The 19,848-nt window shown below is 32.9% G+C and overlaps 2 protein-coding genes across 4 annotated transcripts in view; both read left to right on the top strand.

Moving 5' to 3' along the window:
* LOC136416896 (trissin receptor-like) overlaps positions 1-19,848 on the top strand; it is a 227,352-nt gene that overhangs the window by 188,917 nt on the left and 18,587 nt on the right. The window lies entirely within an intron of this gene.
* LOC136416917 (UPF0587 protein CG4646) overlaps positions 1-19,848 on the top strand; it is a 177,647-nt gene that overhangs the window by 61,217 nt on the left and 96,582 nt on the right. The gene's annotated exons all lie outside the window — the stretch shown is intronic.

The raw sequence follows: 19,848 nt of genomic DNA on the forward strand, positions 1-19,848 counted from the left end.
TTGGCTTACAATATGCTCTAGCTATTGATGATGTTTTTAGGCACTACCTAAGTCACTAAATAAACGACATTTTGTATCTAAGATAATGACCATCTCTAATTACTTTTATATAATTTTGTATACAGTAATTTTGTACCCAGCATATTTTAAAATAATTCTGTCCCGTAGAACTTTTGTTTTTAATTTATTAAATACGTAGTTTCTTCGAACCTTTTATCAACTTTTTACTACATTTTTATCTGTAATACTTGTGTTAAGTAAAATCCTGCCACATGATAAAGGTACGAGGATAGTCCCAGAAGTACCTGACCTAACATTAAAAAAAAATTGGAAAATATTGCATTACTTCCCAACACAGTCTCCTTTGAGATTAGCCTACTTTTCCCAACGATATTATATGGCTCCTATGTATTGTTTATAGTAAGAAGCTTCGAATATTTTAAAATAAACATTAATCTCAGACTCCATGTCTTTATTATTGACAAATCTCTTTCTAAGCAATTTTTACAAGTTTGGAAATAGAAAAAAATCCGAGGGATCTAAATCTGGCGAATAGGGCGGGTGCGAAAACATTTCGAAATCAAATTGATTAATTTCGGCCATCACGATAACGGAAGTGTAGACTGGTGCATTGTCTTGATGAAACAAGACTTTCTTTTTCGTCAAATGCGGTGGCTTTTTCCTAATTTTTTCGTTCAAACGCAGTAATAAAGTATAATATTCTTCTTTTGTTGTTTTTTCTTTAGGGAGACAGTCAATAAAAATTATTCCACGTGCATCTCAAAAAACTGACGCTATCACCTTTCCTGCAGATGGAACGATTTTCGTCTTCTTTGGAGCTGATTTTCCCCTTTGCGTCCATTGTTTTGATTGCTCTTTTGTCTCAGGAATGAAATGATAGATCCATATTTCATCCATCGTTATGAATCGACGCAAAAACTCGGCTTTATTACTGCGAAACTTTGCCAAACACTCCCTTTTTCTTCAATTGTAAGTAATCGTGGCATCCATCTTGCGCACGGCTTTCCCATATCCAATTGTTCGGTTAAAATGCGATGTACAATATTTTTTGAAATGCCTATCATGTCTGCTAACTCGCGCAATTTTAGCCGAAAGTCTTCCAGTACAGTTTTGTGGATTTTCACCATAATTTCTGGAGTGGTCATCTCATTGGTTCGACCACTGCTTGACCACTGTTCGTCTTGGTAGCTCGTATGACCGCATTTAAACTCTGTCACCCAATATTTTACTATTATTGACGAAAGACCAGATTCCCCCAGAGTAGACTCTAACTCCGCTTCGATATTGGACGCACTAAGACCTTTCAAATAGTATCGAATCACGTCCAATTTTTTCCATGTTCACAAAATCTCTAAAAGCGTTCACAGAAAACAGCTCCAAAACAAGTACAATTTAAACATAAGATTTTTAAGGTTATGTCTTTGTAATATAAGCAAATTTTTAACAAAAAATCGCCATCTGTATATCAGATCGGGTATTTCTGGGTCTATCCTCGTATCTTGACGTGGTAAGGAATGTTGGACGAAACATCAAGGAGAAGTGTTAAATGAACGTATCACAGTCACTGTCATTAACGAGCTGTAAAAATATTAATTAAACAACACGAAGAGGGAAAATCTCTCAGGCATAACAATTCAAAGATACCGAATGACTACTGATACCGATACGAACTACCAAACTAATTTTTTCTCTGTAGCTCAATCCTTCTTGGATGAATGTCACCATCCTCGCCCCAGTCATCGAGTAACAATTTTTTTAGATTTTTTAATCTAAAATTTATTTAGAATTATTACAGCTCATATGATCACATATTCACGCTCACATTGATAATAGCAGTGACACTCACCGCCCATTGGACACTCATCTTTTTTATCCAAGAAAAATGTTTCCTCATGTGGCTTCAGATCATCAAACATTCCGTAGCAAGTTGTCATCTCAACAAGCAGAATTTGACATGAGATCAACTTAAGTAGTGTTTATTTATTTTATGTATTTTCTTAATTTAAATGCTCAACATGAAGGGGTAATATTATAGTGGCAGTACTAGAACCGGAGACTGAGTTACTGCAACTATGTCCTTAGGGGCCTTTTTCACTTCCCAATGCTCATCGTGCCAATCTCGTTTCCTCATCGTTCGTCACAAGACATCAATGAAAGCCACAGAAATTCTTCTTTACAGTTTCGTCAACTTTAATGCATGACAAATGTTCATCCTTTATTGGTCACCAAACTGCAAACCTCTTATGATTGGGATTTGATCCATCTCATAGCTAGAATGAGATGCCCCCGACCAAAAAGTCATCTCAAATATTGTGAGCCCTTGCCTTATCGTATGCTTTTTCTATGTCAAAGAAAGGAACTCGCACCACCTCTTTACATGAATTTTGGAGGGTTAACAAAAGATCAAAATTTGCACTCAAAGATTCAGATATAAAAACGATAAAAATATAAAAAAATTAAATATTATTTTATATCAGGAACAAATTATTTGCTAAGCGGTAAGCCACTTTTATGTGATTTTTTTCAAAATTTAATACGAAAAAAACTATCTCTCACTTTTCATCTAATTTTAATGAAAAATCTTTCACCAAGTATAAACCAAACATGCACCACTTCAAGCTATTTTTTCACCCTTCTGGATGTTTAAGAAGAAAATTAGTTTCAAGTTTCTCAATGTCATGTGTATCCTCAATAACGCATGTATGCTTAAAGGCAGTATTCACCTTGATTTTGAACCAAATATCTAATAAGGCTTTGAGACTCTTGTGGAGTATCATGTACCTTATGAACTTAGTATTGAGATTTCTTATTTTGGTATTTCTCTACAAATATCAAATCCCTTGAGTTCTAAAGAGTAACAATTACATGTAAAATATTACAAATTAATATGTCAAAAATTGAAGGTGTTGTGAAATCAAAACGTAAAACAGCGAAATCTTCAGCAATTTCATACGAACTTTTTTTGGGAAGAACGCAAGGTGTATAGCGAATGTGTTATCTAAGTGTACGAAGTTTACTTCATGGAATAAAAGAGATACGATACCAATATAAAACAAGCAACAAGAAATTTTTGATATGCGTAATCAACTTATATAAGTTTTTATACATTGTGCGACTCTAATTTGTTACTCCCCCCCCCCCTTACTTTGTTAATTTTTTAACACATTATTATTTTTTTAATATTCAAGTGCAGTATTAACTAGGACAGAAACTACTATCTTTTGATATTAGTTTTTTTTCATATGTTGCTAACGCACTGGTAACATAAAAAGTCCGATTTAAAAAAATTAAAACATAGGTTAAGTGACATCTGAAATTAAAGGTCTTTCAAAACCACATTGAATGATGTATTGCGATTCAAAATGTATCAATTAGTTTTTGAGAAAAACATCTATAAATTTGGTAAAAAATGCAATATCAGCTTACTTAAATAATACGGAAATAATAAAAAAATTTGTTTGTTAATAAGAAATTAGTTTGTTTTCGATTTTGTGCTCACAAATAGTCTTTGGTAAAAAAACAACAAATTAAAATAAATAAATGAATAAACAAAAACGTCCGATTATTTTTATTTATTTATTATTTTCTTTTGTTTACTTTACCAAAGACTATTTGTGAGCACAAAATCGAAAACAAGTAAATTTTCTTTTAAGAAATAAGTTTTATTTATTGTTTATGTACTATTTAACTAAGCTTGGATTACATTTCTTACCAATTTTATAGCTGTTTTTTTCAAAAGCTAATCGATACATTTTGAATCGCAATACACCATTGAATATACTTTTGAAAGCTCTTTAATGTGAGGTGTCACTTGATCCATTACCATGACCCGAATTATAATAAATCGGTCATTTTGCGCTATCGGTGGCATAAGCAACATTTAAAAAAAATAAACAACCGTTAAAAGATAATATTTTTGTCCTATTTAATGCTGCTTTTGAATTTTTTAAAATAATAATTTGATATAAAATTAAGGGGGGGGGAGGGAGATCAATTTAAAGCTACATGGTATACTATTCGCAATAAAATTCACAATGTACATCACAAATTGCTCCAAAAGACAATGCAATTTTGATTTACAATTCCAGATCCTTTTCTCAGCATTATTGTAAAAACTATTCCTTTAAGAACAAAAAGGGTAGTGTACAACATATATTTCGTATTTTTATTTGTGTAAAAATGTTGAGGCATTTCAACATTCTCAGCAAGAAGTTAATAAGTTCTTTAATAAAGTATTTTGAAAGTGAACTAAAAAACAACGGATCATTATTACCACTAATTGCATTTAGGGAAGTAAGTTTATGTCATAATCATAAAATGAATTTTTAATTTTCCAATTTAAGCGTATGGTTGTTGTCCTAAATTTAAATATTTTCCCTTTAGTACGGTTTGAAAAATTTATAAAAATAATGAAACATTACGGTCCCCCAAAAAGAAAGTTCATATCCAAAGAAGGCTACAAAGAAACTTTTGAATACTGAGGAGATTTGAGACACGATTTATCAGATGTACGAAATAAGTAAGTACTAATAATCTGAATCTAACAACTATTCTTATTATAAATTAGTATTTTTTAGCAACACGTAACTGTTGCAAATTTTATCAAAAAACTAAAAGAAATGCAATTGTTTGATGACTTAATAGTTCTTTTCGAAATTTGTTAAAGAAAATAGGCTTTCGATGGAAGAAAGATAATCCAAAGCAAAGTCTTATGGCACTTCAAAATGTAACTTTTAAAAGATTTGTTTTTTCAAAGAATATACGAAAGGAAAAGAAATCTATATTAATTTGTTTTTGTTGATGAAACATGGATTTTCCAGAATGGTACGATAGGACATTCTTGACAGGATAATAACCAACGTAGCGTGAAATCCACAAAAAATTACGGTAAAAGGTATTATTATTATATTAATATTAGAACATGTTTACATTAAGATAAAAAATGCTTTTATAGATATATTGCATGGTGTAATAATGAAAATAGATTTATCGAAAGCTTTGAGGCAATTTTTTCCTCGAATACCAAGTACAGTGACTATAATGAAGAAATGAATTAGAATTTTTTTTTTGCAATAGATTCAAGAGCAATTGATAAATATTTAGTCAAATCCGTCTTCAATTGTATTTGACAAAGTCCCTTAAAACAGCATGCTGTTAGAAAATACATCCAATTCTTCCTGAAATAATGCTTCAATGGAATGGTTGACCAAGAAACGAATTGAATTTGCGCCAACTGTGTGGAAAGCACAGCTTCTAAACAACGTAGTTCGTTAGGAATAATCAGTTCTTTTTGTTGTTCAACTCATTTTAATATCTGAAATGTGAAGCCTTTTCCTTAAGCACAAACATCCAAAAAGATATGTAGTAGACGAAATGGTCGAGAAATAAGGTCCTGCGATTATCTCCATACCATTTTATGCTCAACCCGATTGAACGTTTAGGGTGTCTCAAATGAGCGAACCTATAACTCAGTTATTTATAAACGAATTTTGATGAACTAAAAACCAAATAAAATGATATTTCTCAATTTACTAAGTAACGTGAAAGTTGATTTTTTTACCCAATTTCTTCTGTTTCAGATGTCAACTTAAGAATTTCAAATAGATTTCCATATTTTTTTATATTTTTTGATATAAAATATTTTTTTGAATTTAATGTTGTATGACAAGTTAATGTTAAAATTATTTTTAACTGAAAAAAAATTAAAATTTTGAGCAATACATAGCCATCTGCATCCTAAATTTTGACATTATGAATTATGTAACCATCTGTGTGGTTATAGGACCATTTGCGTTATTCTGTGATCATCTGCATTTCATTCCATCCCATTCTATTATATCATCTTATAGAAAGACGCCTGGCGCCATGTATAAGTAACGCCCATATGATACCCAGCGTGAATGGACAAAATAAAGCCGCCCTTAACTGTTGGAGCCACAGCATTCTTCCTTTTAATTTTCAGTGATAAATTATGCTGCAAGTATGATTATAGGTAGGATACAGATCGCTACACAACTCATATTGTACAAATGTTTAAATTTTTTTCAATTAAAGATAGTTTCATCATTAACTTGTCACACATCGCTAAATTCAGAAAAATATTTAAAAAATATAGAGTTCTAGTTGTTGGAATTTCCCAACATAAAACGGTTGAAAACCGTTGGGCCTCCAATCGTTGTTGCGCCCCAATAAAATAGACATCCTCGAGCCACCGTTACGTGCCGAATTAAGATGGGAGCTATACGTTCCGCCCATCTGGTTCTTTGCAGCTCGGGGTTTGTATCCCAGAATTGAAACCACATCGACCTCCAATAAACCATCAGGAATTCCCCGGCGTAAATATTGCACAATGCGGCACCCAAATTAGAGGGTGGCGGCATTGATATAATTCAGAATAGGTTAAAAGTAGCATCTCTCCCACCAGTTCTTGCAGCCCTAAGAAGTGGGGAAGTGCAAAAAAAAACTCCTCGAGGGCGAGAATTGGAGAGTACGAAAAAAGACCTCGAAGAGGTCAATTGGACTCCTGATTAAGAAAAGTCTCTCTCTCTCTCTCTCTCCCTCTCTCTCTCTCTCTCTCTCTCTCTCTCTCTCTCTCTCTCTCTCTCTCTCTCTCTCTCTCTCTCTCTCTCTCTCTCTCTTTCTCTTTCTCTCTCTCTCTCTCTCTCGCTACTTAGTAGTTACTCTCATAACTCAGGGTCTATTGGTCGCTGCTCAATCGCTCCAAACTCTATACGCGTTCACTAAAACAAAACAGCTCTAGCAATATTTCGCGTATCCTCAACCTAGTCCTTACATCTCGCGTACACGGTGCCTTCGACTGTATCCGCGATTGAGAATTTATACAAAGTAGTAGTGTATTAAATGATTAATTGTGCAACAGTGTTTTTGTGAACTGGAAAACCCATAAAGCCTACTTCCTTTAAATGACGGTAGACCGTCTGGTCCTTCGAATAACCCAACCAGCATAAGTGGATTACTCCGTGGGCATCTATTGAGGTAGTCACTACTGTTAGGCAGACTCTAAGAGGCCCTGGCCTATACACTAGTTGAAATTCTGAAGTTGACACCTGAAGCAGAAATTGAGTTTAAAAAAATCAACTTTAACGTTACTTAATAGTCTGAAAAATATAATTTTATTTGGTTTTTAGTTGTTCGGACTTCTTGCATGTAGTAAATCATTGCCCATCTCAAAATGTAAATCATTGCCAAAGGAAAGAATACCCTTTGTTGGAAAGGAAACACATGGACCCACTTGTACCGTTTACAAGTGGACAACGGCTAGGAAACATGTGTGCTGCACATGGTGTGCAGTCGACCAAGGACCAGAGAGACAGGCAATGGTGATATACAACAAGAAGGCAGAAAGAACACTTTTGGCAAGTGATTAAAACGAACGCACTTGATATCTTTCGGGAATTGATTGGCATCACAACTGAAAAGTTAATTCCTCACGTGTACGTCATCCACGAACCCTTATGCACCACTGAGTAAACCGAGATGATATGAGAATAGTCATCATTATCCAACATAAGTTCATCAAAATCCGTTCATAAATAACTGAAGAATAATATATTATTTTGAGACACCCCGTATATGGGGAATTGCCAAAAGTTATTATTACTGATCATATTGGTCGAGATAGTAGAACAGAAGCTCACTGTTTAGATATGTGGAAAGAAGTTCTTGGTACTGTTACTCCAGAAATTTGGAAAAATGTAGTACGGCATATAGAAGACGTGATAAGGAAATGGTTCGAAAGAGAAGATGTATTTGAGGCAAATTCAATGTTGGTTTTAAAAAAATTTTATCGTTTTTTATTCTCGCGTTATAAACAAAAGTTTGATTTTAGGCATTTTCGAAAAATCCTAATTTTTTTATTTCGCTAATGACGTAAAAATAACTTTTACATTATAAGGATATTTTTTTAAGTAGATTAGATAAGAAGATAAAAAAATTTAAGTCTATGATTTTTAGAGTTATGACATAAAGTTCTATTTTTTAAATATAAATTATATTTGTTTTTAGCATCATTAAAGACATTTTTTTCTCTTCAAAATGAACTATAACTTGTAGAATCTCGTTTTTATTTTTTCATATTTATTTTTATAAGAAACACTTTTTGTAAGAGGTTCTTTTGGGAGAGGTAGTTGTGATATTGACGCAGAGGAACAAATCATGCTTGTAACTATAAGCGCAGGTAAATTCTGCAATAAACAAAAGTTATGTAAAACATGTGTTTCATCGTTTGAGCACCTACAATATCGTGCATATTAAACGCACTATAATCCACGGTACTTGTTTTTCTTGATATTCGTGTACAAATTTTAGTACAGTATTTCGGTAATTAATGATTTATTTTTACAATTGCTGATAAGTAGTGTATAGTAATAAAAAATGATCAAAAACCACTTCCGGAAGAAACCGAAAACATTACGATGACGAGCGTTGAATCAATATGAACTAAAAGAACCAGATGATGTGAATGGCAGTGCATCCGCAAAAAAATGAAGCAATCGGAAGATCTGTATGATATAAAAGTGGATGAAGCTTTTAGCTATCGCGTCCTAAACTTTATTACTGTTTTTTCGGCCATTTCAAACTTCGTTGTTTGTAAGTAATGTGAGTCGCAAATAACGTTTACTGAAAGTAGCAGGTGGGACTTGGAATTTATTATAAAATAGTAGTGTTGTGTGAAAATTGTGAAAAAACTGAAATACCGAGTTGCCCATCAATTCAAAAAGCCTATGAAATCAACCGTAGAGTTGTACTTACCATGCAATTGCTTGGAGTTAGGCTGCATGGACTTACAAAATTCTGTACATGCATGGAACTGCTTTAACCCATTTTTCACTCATTTTATGACAAGATTGTTCAGAGCATTTCCATTGCAACTGAAGCCGTTTCCAAGAACAGTATGAGAAATGCTGCGAAAGAAGAAAAAAGAATTTCTACTGAACAAGAAGAAGAGAATGGAGTTACTGGGTCCGGCGATGGCACGTGGAGAACGCGAAGGTTTATGATATGTCGTTATACGGCTTGGCTTCTCTCATTGGCAAGAACTCTGGGAAAATGGTAGATTATATTGTAAAATCAAAATACTGCAAGACATGCGAGTATTGGAGTAAAAAAAAGATACAGAAGAATATGCAGAATGGTAAAAAAATCATGCGAGTGGATGCACTGTAAATCAAGACGGATCGGCTGCAAAGATGAAAGACGATGCGGTCGTCGAAATGTTTCAACAATCTGAAACATTACACCAAGTGAAATATACATGTTACCGTCAAAACCCGAATTCAGTAAAAACCCGATCTAACTAGGAAAAACTAGTATTAAGCATCAGCCTCGAACAATTCTAGAATTTCCTAAGAAAGTTAGTTGAAACCAGTTTTAACTTAAGAAATGTTAGTTATTACTAGTTTTTACGGAACATGCTGTGTTAAAACTAGTTTCCACTAAAAATATTACTGTCAAAACCCGATTCAGTAAAAATCCGATCTAACTAAGAAAAACTAGTATTACCTATTGGTCTTAGAGAATTCTAGATTCTCCTAGCCAAAACTACAATTTCCTAATAAGGTTAGTTCAGGTTAGTGCCGGAATTTTCCTAACTAAAAACATCCCTAACCGGTAGATAATGGACGCAAGAACTGAGTCATTGTCAAGCATATTGTCAAGAATGGCGGTCTACAGAGGCGTACCATAAGGGCACATTATATAATATGTTTAATAGTTACACAAAAATTCATGAGACATTTTTGTGCATATTTCAAAAATTTCAAATAATCTACCAGTTAAAACTAGTTTTAATTAGATAAAATCGTTATAAAGTGAATATTCACTTTTAACTAAGATTTTCAGTTAAATCTAATTTTGACTAGGAAATTCTAGAATTGTCCAAGGCTAATGGTTAAAACTAGTTTTTCCTAGTTAGATCGGGTTTTGACAGTAACATACATACTACATTGGCGCCGGCGATTCCAAGACATTCAAAGAGATTACAGATGTTAAGCCGTATGAGAATTTCACAGTGCTCAAGAAACAATGTATAGATCATATTCAAAAACGAATAGGTACATGCCTGCGTACTTTGAAAAAGAAAAAGTCTAGGGGGAAAAGGCAAAATTACTGGAAAGCTCATACACGAACTATCTATATATTACGGACTAGCTATTAGGAGAAATTGTGATTCAGTTGAAAAGATGAAAAACAGCTACATTGCATCATGAGCTACATTGCATCATAAATTATCCACCGACAAGAAACCGTAGCACATGCCCGATTGGAGAAGATTCATGGTCCTCATGGCAAAAGGCAAATGTGACAAATAGTTTGAATACGTAAACACAAGCCAGCTCTTCCGATTGAAGTGTATGAAGCCATCAAACTAATTTACGAAGAACTGAGCAGCGACCATCTTCTTATTCGATGTATCGGGGGTTTTACTCAGAATAATAATGAAAGTTTTAATTCCACTCTATGGGCCTTAGCACCCAAATCCACTTCCAGCGGGAAAACCGTACTAGATGTAGCAACAAATATTGTGGTTTGCGTATTCAACGATGGCTTTTCATCGCTTTTGAACATAATGGATGCCCTAAGCTTGGAAATCGGTCAAAATTGTTATAATATATGCCTAGAAGTTAGTTACTTTAAAAGAAAACTTTAAATGTGTTTTTTTCGTAACTAAATTTTTCGAGTTGGACGGACTCATAACTCAAACAACTCTTGATCGATTCACATCAAATTATAACCTTATATTTAAAATTACCTTCTCTATAGAAGGACGAAGGGTTTCTTAATTATATTGAATAGTTCTTTCGTTATAAATACTTTTCTGGTAATTTTCCATGGCATATCCGACGTTTTTTTTGCAGACGGGTGCCATTTTTGCAAAAATCAATACATTAAAAAAATCCGATATACTTCCATAGATATTCTTATAAACAATCGAAGTAACTTTGCTTCTTTATCGTAATTTAAAAATTGCACGAGCACTAGTACTCCGACCATTTAACCTTCATGCATAAAGACGTTCACGGAAAAATCCTATACAGTCGTCATTTCGACATAGGTCGTATGAAAAAAAAAATTATTTATTACTTGTATAATAAAGATTTTATTCTGGAAATTCAATTTATTTCATAGTTTTGCTGAAAAAAATTCACAAAGATTGCACTTTTTTTTCGCCTCTAGAGTGGCCTAGCCCCTTTTAAAACGAAAAGGAAAATTTTCACTAACATTTATTATACTCGTAGAACACATTAGTAAAAAAGTGTTAAAATTAGTGAAACTCTTTAAGACTCTGGAATGCTCAGTAACTTCCTAAAAAGGTCTTCTTTAAGACTCTTAAACTCTAAAACTCTTGTATACAGGTTGTTATTTAAGGACATGGCCAAACTTCAGGGGTGATTCTTTGTGTGTTTCTAAGACGAAAAGTTTATATAAACATAGATTCGGTAATACTACAAGGCAGAGGGTGTTAAACTTTTTTTAAATCGTTTTTCCATACAAATCTAATAATCCTTTAGCCAGTTTTGTTGAAATTTGGCATTTACTTATTGTTAACCATATTTTTTACTAAAAAAAATTGCGTACCATTTGTTTAAGTGTGGTTTTAATAAAGCGTTTTTCCTGTTTGATTTTTCTCAAATTTCCAGCGTTACCCCTGTGCATGCCACTAGCAAAAAGAGACACACTATTTCTAGCTCAAAAAATTATTTTGTACTACATTAAAAACTGTCACTAAGTTTCAACGTCATATTAGTTTGCGTTTTTTTGTTATTTAAAAGTTTTTTTTAATATGACAATTTTTTTTTTAATTTAACATTCTACATCTTAAAACCCAAGCATTACTGGACCAATGTTTATATAAAATTTTTGTCTTAGAATCCCCCATAAGCTTACTCCTTGAAGTTGGGCCACGTACTTAAATAACACCCTGTATATGTATAGGGGCCTATATTATTATAAATAATTTCTTTTAAGTGTAACTTATAAATATCAAAATTATACTCACAGATCGATTTCAAAGATGGTCTAAAAATTGAGTTTTGTATATTTTCGTCTTTTCACTGTCTAAATAGTAATTTTTAAATATATGAAAAAAATTTGAAAAATACGCGAAAAGCGATTTCTAGACCAATCAGAGAAAAAATTAAATATTTTACTACGAGAAAACGCCATTTTTTATTATCGGTTATGGAGAAGTTAGTAAGTCTATGCCTATTACATTGATGAATAAGTAAAGTAATAAAAAATAATTCTGCTTCTAATCAAATTGTTTTTGTGATCGTGCAGTATTATTATGAACAATAAAAAAATGTCTTAGTGCTATTTTAAATAACTTGGTTATCAATTATATCGGATTATAGTAATATAAAGTAATAATAGATTATTATTGAAAATTTTATAAGGGGAATTATGATGATTCTGATGTTCTTTAATATTCTGAGAATGCAAGATAAGGATCACCATTTAGGATAGGTGTGCAAAATGTCCAAGATAAGGAAGTCCAGGTGGCATACGACGATAGGTATAATCTGGAAGAAAAATGGAAAAGTGACACATTCAAAGAAAATGTTTTAACAAACACAAAGAAAAGGTTTTAACAGATCTATAATCAATTTTTGAGTTATTTCTCGGTGTCCACAACAAACAATGGGAAAATAACCGATTTTACCGAGCTCACTTTCAATTGTTAAGAAACTGTATGATCGATTTTGGATGGTGATAAGATTTTTTTTCCGAGGTTTGTAATTCTTTAAAATTATAGAAAAACTTTGTATATCTCGTCCTCACCTTTTGCTCCACTTCTACATGAAAAAGATGGCTTGCAAATAATCATTTTTCTTCAAAATGATATAATTTGATAAGAAACTTCATGTTCTTTCCCACTGTGAAAATATTTGTTTTCTGGGATGTGTGTTAAGTGACTGTGTAATGTGTTTTCCGGCCTAGTTACTAAGACAGGTTGATAATGGCATGTACACACATATATGGCTCATTATTTACCTGGGGAGCCAGTGAAGATGATTCCCATGGAAATGAATATCAAACCAAATATTATTGTTGAAGTTAGAATTCAAGACGCACTGTCTTCTTATTTTTATGATTTCATTTATTCATAATTTAGATAAGTTTGTTATAACTTTTATCACATCCAGTAGATTTCTCGGCGCTGCGTGTCTCGTGATTTAATTAAGCTTGAAGCTCGGGTCATAATGATGCACTTCACAACTTTGGTGTTAGAACTATTACTTAATATTCACACTGTGTTTCATCTTTATTTCATATGCATGCGAAATCTTAACACATATTCTCCTTTGTTCACAGCATTGGTGAAACCCATGAAAGCAAACCTCTTTCTTGCTACGATAAAGTCACACTCATCCTGAAAAATTAATAATCTTAAGAAAGTAATTTTCATCTTGCAGCCACAGTTTTCAGCCCTGAAAACTTCGACAGAAGTTAGTTGGTTAGCATTAAATAAAGTTTTCCATTCTACTTGGCCGACCTTCAACTATCAGTTATTTTTCTACATTAATTTCTCATAGAAACTTATTCTACCGTTAAGGAGACCAATTTTATGGTTTTTAGTAATTTTTTTAAAATAAGTAAGTTAATGTGATGATGGGTTTAAGAGACATTTTCATGGATAAAGGTCCATTGATAGCTTTGCTTCTATCGTTCTACACATTTCGCATTCTGTTCATAATTGTTCAGTACTTAAATACATATTTAGAAATTGTATCCGAAAATTTTAAAATGATATGTATTGATAAGGAACTGACTTTATCTCGGTATTTGATATAAACCGTAAAATATGCAGTATTCGCTAATCTGGGCTATTAGGTATTGATACATAAATACTGTAAACTCATTTTAACGCTCCACGATGGGTAAGCTACTATGATTATCGGATCTTTTGAAGCAAATTTATAAGCAACTTTTAAATAATTAGAAAAAACTAAATCAAATTTGAATTACTTCATTTGAGTCTCGAATTTAAATTATTTAAAAACTTCACAGTGTCACCAATGTTACGAGAAAAGAAATAAATTGGCGCAAATTCCGGATGAAATTCGTCATTAAGTATCAAGGTGTGACCGGGATTTAACTTTAGGTGCAGTTTTTTTCTGCTGAGCGAAACGGTTTCTATGCTGGAAAAGCAGATCGTATAAGATCATGGATATTATCAAGCGTAATTCCGAATCTCAATTTATATTAAATTGGATTCAAAAATTTAAATTTCTTTTACTTGTTCTGTTTAATTAGATATCACATATTACAACTCATCAAATATTGGCTACGATCATTCATACCTCTGCTGTCGGTTGGGTATTAATTTGCATAGAGCTTCAAGTCTATCTAGTAGACACGATTGTAGAGGGTGAGTCATGAGTAACTGTATAAACTTTTACTATGGAACAAGATTACTAAGAAGAGTATCTAATCAACATTAAAAAGTTGTTAGCATTTTTTATTATTATTAACAGGAAATTTTACACATTTTGTCGAAAAATAATTTTGGATGTAACTTTGTGATGCTAGTTTTTTTTTCATTTTCTACTGAAAGAGTGTTGTGTATGAGTAAGATAATATTTTCAAAGTTCAAAAAATCCAGAACGGTCTTCAAAAAATGTAGTAGATTTTTCCCAGACAAATAAAATCACCCTGTATCCAAATTTACGAAAGAACGCTATGCACATTTGCTAAGAATTAGGTAAACTAATAGTTACACTCAGTCAACAACTTTGGCACACTCCTTATTCATTCGTAAGAAAACGAAGTTTACTAAAATGCTATAGCTTCAAAGATTTGGATATATGTATCTACCATCCTTATCTTGAATACGCTGCATTTCAAAATAAAATATTATATTTAATAGCAAAACGTAAGACTGCAATATTTAATGACATTATAATGAAAAAAAAATGATTTGAGACATATACATAATGTTTTAAAATTACAATTACGAGAAAAAAGGAAAAAACCTATTTTTACTATTATTGGATTGATCAAACTAAATGAATAAAATCTGAAAGTTCCCATTTTGGAAATATCTTTAAGTAATAATTGCCAATAATAAAATGCAAATTTTTCATTTCCTATATAATGGTTTCGACCCACTTTCCAACAATAGTAAAAATAAGTATTCTTCTTCTTTTCTCTTGTTATTTTAATTTTAAAATGTTAAATATGCCGCAAATAATTTTTTTCCATTATGATTCCATTAAATATTGCAGAGTCTTGCGTTTTGTTCTTAATTGTAATATTTTATTTTCAAATACAGTGTATTCAAAATAAGAATGGTGGTACATCCTGCCATCCTTATTTTGTTATACCTGTAGGTACAACTGTTGCATTTTCGTAAACTTCGTTTTTTTACAAAGCAATGAAGAGTGTGACAAATTTGTAGAATGAGTATAACTATTAGTTCATCTAACTTTCGCAAAATATGCATAGTGCTATTCCGAAAATTCGTATACAGGGTGATTTTTTTGGTCTGAAAAAAACCTACTAAATTTTTTTGAAGACGGTTCTGGATTTTTTGAACTCTGAAAACATTATCTCACTCATACATAACAATATACTTTTTCACCAGAAAATGAAAAAAAGCAAACTGAAAAAAGTTATAGCCAAAACTATTTTTCGACAAAATGTGTAAGATTCCCTGTACAATAACAATAAAAAATACGAGCTATTTTTTAGTGCTTATTCCATGTTTCTCTTAGTAAGCTTATTTCACGGTACAGTTCCCCATGACTCATCCTATAACTAAATGTTGATCATAATCACATCTACTCGCTTAGATGTAGAAAGCTTAAAACTCTATCGATCATTGCTCAAACACACGTTGTCAAGTTGATTGCCACTGACACAGATGCAGTATTAATCGTGAGACTTTATTCAGAATTCATGAGCTTAAAAGAACATAAATCGCTATAGATTGCTCTCATAAAAAAATATATTATCTTAATGTGACTAATCCTTTAAGACATGGGTCCTTGGTCCAGAAACTAACTGAAAGATTGGCCATGACAAGTTGCAATGTGTTAAGTTTTATCCTGTATTCAAAGAGATCGTGCCAGATATTTTCCTTTTGTAACAAAATGTGAAATTCAATTACTAGAAATGAGTGCAAGCCGACTTAAATGCTGTGTTTACCCTAATGGACATTTTATATACTACGAAACTGAATTTTCTATAGCTTAAGCAGAAATTTTCATCCGAAAAATTATTGGGTAATTGCATCGGGAAAATCTCTAGAAACAAGCGAGTTTGCGGTGAAATTGGTGAAAAATTATAGCACAATTAATGATAATGAAGACGCAGCTTACAGATAACTAATAATTTTCATCAAAAGGTCGTATAGGAAATAGATGAACGTGTCTTCTCGTTTAATCTACAAGGATATTCTCAAAAATAAGGTTTCCTGTATTTTTAGAAATAAAAAAATTAAGTTTATTTTTAATAATTAATACAACAATTCAAAGTTTGAATTTGTTTAAATTTTCTACATAATCGCTATTTTCGTCAATGCATTTTTGTACAAGCTGTGGCAGTTTTTGCATGCCCATGTCATACCAGCTTGCCGTCTTGCTGTTGAAGAAACTTCAGACAGCTTCTTTCACCTCCCCATCATTGCTGAAGAACGTTCTTCCCAAATGTTCTTTCAGTTTAGGAAACAAGTGGTAGTCACTGGGTGCCAAATCCGGTTTATAATATGGATGGGTGATAATTTCCCATCCAAACTCTTGCAGAAGAGCGGCAGTCGTGACAGCGAGCATTGGCATGGTAAAGGTATACTCCCTTGCACATTATTCCTCTTCTATTCTGAATAGCCTGTTTGAGTCTTTTGAACCTATCTGAGTCTCAGAATATTTGTCTGTCTTTATTATATAACCATAGTCCATAAAGTCGCCCAACAATACTCCCTTTCAATCGCAAAACACTGTTGCCGTGACTTTGCCAACAGATTGTCTGTTTGAATTTTCATGACTTGGGAAAGAAAAATGCCGCCCACGGGATTGTTGTTTAGTTTCAAATATGAGGTGTGAAAGTTTCATCACCCGTAGCAATAATATTTTTAAAAAATTGTCTTCCTCGTCTGCATAGCGCCGAAGAAACTCGTAGATAAGAGTTAACACGTTGCCGTTTATGGTTTTCTGTAAAATTTCACGGAACCCATCTTGCGCACTTCTTCCAATATTTCGTTTTTTCAGTCAAAGTCCTATTAATGATACTTCAATAAACATTAAGAACCAAAAAGGTAGAGCTTATCGAGAATTATTCTTCGACCTGTAAGCACGATTTGTTCATGCTTCGCTACTGTCTGGTCGTAAATTGACGATCTTCTGCTCTTTTCTTTGGAGTGAAATTTTATGCGACCAATTGTCAACTTCCTACACCACTTGCGGACATTTTTGACATCCATGTACGATTTTTCGTACACTTCCGTTAATTGGAGATGAATTTCGACTGGTTTAACGCCGTTTATTGCAAATATTTAACTCCATTACAAACAACTGTCCAGCTAGTGCTAAATAAAATACAAAATAAACGATGACTTGCCTAAGAGTGGGAGAAGCAACGAACACGATATAATGGTTAACAGCCAGGCGAAATGTATCTCTGCAACTCAGCGCTTTGCACACATTGTTTTTAAAATTGCCCTCGTATAAAGATCACCTACAATCATTTCGGAACCCTATTAAGCCCAAAAAAGCCATTTCTAAGGAAAAAAGATAGACATTCAACAAACTTTCCGTTTTCAAAAATTTTTTTTTTTCAACCTCGAAGAACCTTATAACTCTCTACAAGACCCGAAAATAGTGCATTTACAGGCGAGCCACGCGTATGGGAATATTTCCCAGGCCTGGTATTTGCTCTAGCCACTGGCATTCCCGACCATCTATGAGCAAAACCTGGACCTACCTAGGACAATAACTTCTGCAATGCCAAGTTACGCCAAACCACAAAGTCGTTATTCCAGATAGATTCAAGTTTCACTTATACAATGTGGGGCCGAAAAAGTCCCGTACTTTGCAACCAAGGCAAATAACAGTCCAGTAATATATTCCCATAAGGCTCTTCCCGTATAGATTATGTTCCAAGTAAAAAAAGTATTTGCATCTCGTAGGAAAATCATATTCTCGACCTCTGATGCTTGCTAGCCTCGGCTATCAATTTACATCTATCTATCTATAGAATTTCGAGGTCTAAATTTAAATATTCTATTTGAGGCAAGATTGCCTTGGAAAATGAAGGGTTGTAGGTATTACGTAAAGTTTGAGTTATTTACATAATACAACTATAAAGCCGGATAGATAAACTCGATGTTGAATTCAGATTTGGCATTGACTTTGATACTGAAAGATAAATATCAATAAATGGAATTACTCTATTTATACAGAGTGGTTCATTAACAATAGAACAACCGAAAGTTGAAGATACTACACGTCAAATGGTGGCGACTGGAAAAAATATGCCTCATCTGAAAGTTGATAATTTCAGATATACAGGGTGTTGAAAGTTGAAATTTTAATTCATTTTTTTGCCATTATTCTAATAATATCTAGGTTAGACACTCGAAATTTGTGAAGTTATGTTTTTTTAGTTGATGAATAAGATGTGTCTTGCAATTTCTGCGCTGCTAATAGAAGGCACTACTTACAGTCAATTTTACAGTATTTACAATTAATAACTTTTTACCCTGCGTCTCTAACATGAAATTTGATCCAAAATCCGAAAGAGCAATAATTTTTCCATTAATTATGTATTCTTGTTTCATTTGTATATCTCGATCCGCTTCCGAGAAAAACCTATTCAACGAACACTATGTTTAAATTTGATGATACAACGAAACAGACCAAGTGTATTTTTCTTTTCAATTGCAAAATGTATCTTATTCATTGTCTAAAAAAACATAACTACAAATTTTCAAGTGGCGAACCTAAATATTTTCAGAATAATGGTAAAAAAATTAAAATTTTAACTTTCAACACCCTATATATAAGTTATGTTGGGTGTAGGGTTTTGAATAGAAAAATTAAAACTAACGGTCAAATACGGAAATCTAATGACAAAAATGTGAGAAGCCTGTTCACAAAGCAAACCGAATCAGTTGTGGCCTCTTTTTAGAAAGCCGATTCGTTATCGAAAAGAAAATTATACCCGAGTATATAATCAATATGCCGAATATCCTATTCAACGTCTTGCAAGATGTGTGGACGTTAGCATAATATATATTAAAAACTATCAACTTTCGGATAAGACATATTTTCTCCCGTCATCACCATTTGAGGTGTAATATCTCCAGCTTTTGGTTCTCCCATTGTTAATGAATCACTCTGTATACCTTCTCTACTGTGAAGTTGTCGCTGAGCCGTCGTCCGGCGTCGTTGAACATAAATCAATTTAATCTTTCCGACGTTCTTGCTGGCAGCAAAATTGGAGTAACACGGCATCATCGTTTGATGAAATTAGTCGTTGAAGGCACAAAAAATGAGGAATTTTATTATTTAAGAACCCAACGCAACGCCAAATCCAACGTGTGTTACGAATACAGCACTGATATTTCAAGCTGGCGCCAGCCAAATCCAACGCCAAGTTTATAAATCTACTTTAATGAAGATTTGACGATCTACGCTTGAAAATTTAAAAGCCAATTCTGGTGAAATTTCAGCTGACACCACATGTTGGATATTAAAGTTGCCTTTATGTTTAAGCTAATGAGGTAAAGCTGAGGCTATGTATGTATATGAGAAGTGTGGCCAAAGTTTTGTCCACCCAGTATAAAAAGGGAAGCAAGGTTTTTAAGAA

Source organism: Euwallacea similis, chromosome 25 (genome assembly GCF_039881205.1).
Source record: "Euwallacea similis isolate ESF13 chromosome 25, ESF131.1, whole genome shotgun sequence".
Classification (NCBI taxonomy): Eukaryota; Metazoa; Arthropoda; class Insecta; order Coleoptera; family Curculionidae; genus Euwallacea; species Euwallacea similis.